The sequence below is a fragment of the Bidens hawaiensis genome, unplaced genomic scaffold (genome assembly GCF_021521415.1).
Source record: "Bidens hawaiensis isolate Kalapana, Puna unplaced genomic scaffold, B.hawaiensis_p1.1 tig00005943_1, whole genome shotgun sequence".
NCBI lineage: Eukaryota > Viridiplantae > Streptophyta > Magnoliopsida > Asterales > Asteraceae > Bidens > Bidens hawaiensis.
Window position 1 is genome coordinate 1,211,105 of NW_027491392.1, and position 5,283 is coordinate 1,216,387.

Below are 5,283 nucleotides of genomic sequence, written 5' to 3' on the forward strand. Positions count from 1 at the left end.
GTTCATTTATTTACTGTGTAGGTTACAAGCATAGATTATTAGGATCCGCTAATTATTTTATGTATTTTATTGTAAAATAAAATATTTACTTTATACTGTGTAGGTTCATATATTACTGTGTATGTAGTATTTCAAATTTTGTATATGTAAATGTTATCGTGTGTAGGTTCATTTATGTACATACAATGTGTATGCGGTATTACGAATTCGTTACAAATCTCAAAATCTAGATAAAGAAATGAAATTATGATTAAAAGAAAACAATATTAATATACGCTTTGAAGGAAAAAAAATAAAAATAAAACAATTAAAAATTAATTATGTGTAACCTTCATGGAATTAAGACCTTACCACATATAAAAAATACACATCTTACAACTATACCCTTAATATTAAATAAACAATAAAAAAGAAGAAATAAATCTGATTGGTTGGATTCATTTCTCGCACTTCTCGCTCTAAGAAACATTTCTCAAATGAACCTAATCATATATATATATATATATATATATATATATATATATATATATATATATATATATATATATATATATATCACACCATATTATAATAATAATATATCCTAAACACAATCATGCGAGAAAGAAGTTTCGCCCCCCTATCTCCTCGTTTATCGTGCGAGGGGGGGGGGGTTGAAAATGAAAATCGTCCCAAAACTCAAACTTTTCTCGCCCATTACGGGCAACCTAAAAAGAAAAGATTCATAACTAAAATAAAATAGTTTTTTTAAAAATAAAAAATAAAAAAAGAAGAGTCAAGTGAAAAAAAAAGACACTTTTGGATTGACCCGAAAAAATATTAAAGAAATATGATATACTAACAGCTTTTATGAATTTAATAAAAAAAAAGTTATGTAGACTTTAATATGTTAATGTAAAAGTAAAAGGTTAATACAAAATAATAAAAAACACTAGTTTAATAAATATTTTTTAATCAATACCAAAATGATAAATAGTTTTTCCATCGACACTAATTTAAGAAAAAAACTCATCTTTTCCTTCCCGTTGAACTTGGGAATACAAAAGAGAGAGAAGATATAATATAGAGAGATGTCAGGAAAATGGACTATGTTAAAAGAAGAGGAAATACCAAAGTACAAATAAAGAGTAAGATGTACAAGTCATGTAGCTCAATTAAGTTGTAAATTGTACATATATAAATACTTAAATAGCGTTTGGATATACTCTAATACTGTGTGAGCCTTTCATAGATAGGATGTCAAACGTGTACTGATTTTGACATTGCAAGTCTAACTCACTCAGGAATATCATCAAGGAGGAAATCCACCACTATTGAAAATCCATTAAGTTTGGTTTCTAATTATTTCGAAGCCTCAACTATCATCCTCATACCGTTGGATCAAAAGGCCAATTGCAAACACCATATAGTACACTGCCAGATAAACATGTGATGGTTAAAGTTTATGGGAATAAATAACATATTCACACGCATCAATAATTTGATTACCTAGGAAGTGTCCTTGAAAATGACATCTATGGGATGATGGCGAGCAATCCCAATGGCATTCTTGTATTGCTCTTTTAAATCATGTTTATATTTATAACTCACATGATAAATGGATTTTCGTCTTGGTCACTTCGTGCGTTAATCGAAAACCAAATGGGTCTTTTCAATTCTTTTAAGGGAACAATTGGATGCCTAAGGAAATTTCTCTGATTGAGATTGGTTCAAGAAAAATTGATGTCTATAATTCCCTTATAAGATGATGCATTATTTTACATTCCAACACTTGTGCCATATCCGGGAATCACCTTGAAGCTGCAGATCATCTTTTATTTTTTGTGACATTGCTCGTGTGAAGCTCGCTCGATAAGTGATATTTTGGCGGTGGACAATTCTTTAATTACAAGAGACCTTAATAGGAAAATGTTACAAGCAGTATTTTTTAATATCATTATGGTGTGTGAGAAACAATAAGGTATATTGGAAGGAGATAAACATACGCAGAATTTTAGAGAAGGTTAAGGTTTTATCTTTTCTTTGGGTAAGAAATAGGTGAATATCAATTCCGATAATTGGTCATCTTGAAGTAAATTTAACGTTTTGTGTAAAATGTAACTTTAGTATCTAACTTCTTGCTAGTGCCATTTTATGATATAAATTAATTTGCTAGTGCCACACATTTTATGATATAAGTGTGATGCATTTTTACTTATTTTTCAAAAAATCACGTTCTATAAATATATTTCCATGACGTCACTATTATAGGTGTATAAACATATCAAAAGTTCTAACATCTCCTGGCAAAATTTCATTAATATATATATATATGAATAGAAGGCATGCTAAATAAAATTTACTAGTATGAGAGAATGAAAACTTGTGAAGTTGTGAGTGTTTGGTTGGTCAAGTAATTGGATTGGGTAAATGAGTATGCCATCAAATACATTAGTCGTCTTATACTACGAAGAGTTTCAAAGTAATCTAATACCCGGTCCAATTCTTGATTGTCCAACCAGTGTTGTAAACTCGCTAGCCGCTAGTAAAGTGGTGAGATGAGGACTAGTGATTAATCGGAATTTATCAGGACTAATCATGATTAATCGATAATTAATCGGGGACACCTAGTCGAGATTTTACAGCACTGTATCCAACCCACACCTGTCATGACTAATTCAAGTTTCGAGCATCGTCATCAAATTCATGGTTCATTCCCATCCCAAACAACAACACGTGTATTTGTTTAGTCACATAACTTGGGTTTTTCAATAGAGACCCAAGTTCAAACCCCACTAACAACACTTTGGAGGGGACATATGTGGCTCATTTAAGAAAAACTGAGATTTTTGTGATCTCCAGTTCGACAGGCGTCTTGGTTTTACCATCAGTTGGCCTTCGAGCAGGAAAATTTTCCCCAAAACTAAAGATAACTTAAAGACGTTTAAAAGCTCCACCAAATTAGGCTATCTAATGATAACCTTTTACCGTTAGATCACCCCAAATAAAGCATTTAGGCAATTCTATCTGTTGGCATATAAAAAAACATTTCCTCGACGTAACACACTCTTGTTATGTTATCCGATAAGTATCAAATTTAGTTTTGGTGGTTATGCGTCTTTAATTATTATCACCACCACCACCAGCAGCATCACCATTAATAATATCTTCAGTCCAACCACGAACCACCGTCCCACCAACACACACCTACTTCACAATCACACACACTAAACTCATCAAGCAAACACAGCACACTAAACTCATCCAATCAATGGCCAACTTATACGTCCAAGCAGTGCCACCGACGGATCTCAACCGGAACACCGAGTGGTTCATGTATCCCGGCGTCTGGACTACTTACATACTCATATTATTCTTCGCTTGGCTCGTTGTTCTCTCCGTCACCGGCTGTTCTCCCGGCATGGCCTGGACCACCGTCAGTCTATGTCATGCTCTGGTTTGCTTCGTTTTTTCTTTTTTCTTTTTTTTAACTTTTTTGTTTCGGTTTTTTTTTTTTTTTTTTTTTTTTTTGCAATTAGTTTAAACGTGATCACTTGATTATACGTGGGTTGGATTTAATTTACTTGATTTTGTCCGTATTGATGAGAATTTGATGTTGGGTTGGTTTGGGTTATCTGATTTGAAGGTTGAACAGGTTTTTCTTGTAATTTGCTTCATTTGTGTATGCTTAATAATCTTTTTAAAGACAAATACTGTTGATTAATGGTGTTGAACGAATCGAATATCTGAATTATTCGAATTTTGATTTTTTTATCCTAAATTCAAACTCATTCGAATCAAAAAATCTTAAAATTTGTATTCAAATCGAATTTAAAATTATAGATTTAAACTTTCGAATCGATTTCAAACCGAACCGAGCTCTTTGGAAACCAAATTTGAACCTTCAATTTTGAACTCGATCCGAATTTTGAGTTTTTCGAGTCATATTCGAATACTGAACACCCCTGTTGATAATTGCACAAAATTTGGTTTGTGCTTATCACAATCATATCCATCGATTCGTCAAATCGAGCATTGCTACCTTCTATGATCTGTGATATGACTCGCATTTATGTCGCATTATTGTATAGAAATTCATAATTCAGCCGTTAGATCACAAAAACCTAATTCATCATGATCTTGTTATATTTGCTTGTAATCTTGTATATATGTGTGCAATTTGGCTTGCATTTAGCTATAAACTGAAGTGTTAATTTCTTTTTTATCATCAGGTTACATATCATTTCTTTCACTGGAAGAAGGGGACGCCTTTTGCCGATGACCAAGGTATCTACAACAGGTTAACTTGGTGGGAGCAAATCGATAGTGGCAAGCAACTCACTCGCAACCGCAAGTTTCTTACTGTTGTACCTGTCGTGCTTGAAGTATCCTTATAAGTTCATCGGTTTATATCACCATCACTATTTTTGGATGTTATTATTGCATCTTCAACTTTACCAGAGTGCATACTCTGCTTTATCATATTGTCTTGGAAAATAAGCAATGTATATGAATCTGGACCAAACTTTTGAATATAAAAAAATGCCTAAGATGCCCTTGATTTGTACAGGTACTTGATAGCTTCACATACAACCGACTATGAGAACCCGATGCTGTTCTTGAACACATTGGCGGTTTTTGTGCTTGTGGTTGCCAAGTTCCCGAACATGCATAAAGTCCGAATATTTGGAATCAATGCTGAAGAGTGACATGTGTCCTGCTTGTATACGAGTACTACTTCATTGAATATATGTGCATCGATAGTTTTGACATTTTTTTATTTTCTTTTCTGTTTTCTGGATGATGAAAAAAACATATAGAAATGATATGTTTGGTGTAAGTAATGTTAGAAAGATACACATAATAATAATAAATAAATAAATTAAAAGATCACTCAACATCATTTCCATATACGAAGGATTTCACAATGTCAATGCCAGCAAGAAAGATCAGACCGTTAGAGCTAAATCAAAGGAGCAATATCTTTTTATTCTCTTTTCCATGTATAAGTCAATAATGCTTGTTATTTATTAGTTTCTTCTTCCTCTTGTACAATATATGCCCTGCTTGGGTGCGCGCATATAATGTGTATATGTGTGAACCCTCAGGTGGGCTAAAGTGAAATTGCACTAATTTTGACGTTATTTTACTAATCTCGTGAAAATAACGTTAAAAGTGGCGGAAGGTTAATCAGGCATCATGTGGTAGCGTTGATAGCCGAAAGACAAGGGTACATGCACCAATCGGCCGGTGTCCCAATGGTTGAGTGTTATGTGCCTTATGTCCAAGGCTTGATGCAAAACT

General features: G+C 33.0%; 1 pseudogene across 1 annotated transcript; it reads left to right on the forward strand.

Annotated features, from left to right (window-relative positions):
* Window positions 1–3,173: 3,173 nt before the first annotated feature.
* Window positions 3,174–4,819, forward strand: LOC143631109 (uncharacterized; annotated as a pseudogene). The gene is made up of 3 exons (XR_013153295.1): window positions 3,174–3,436; window positions 4,212–4,384; window positions 4,550–4,819. The product of XR_013153295.1 is annotated as an uncharacterized LOC143631109 (transcript).
* The last annotated feature ends 464 nt before the right edge of the window (window positions 4,820–5,283 follow it).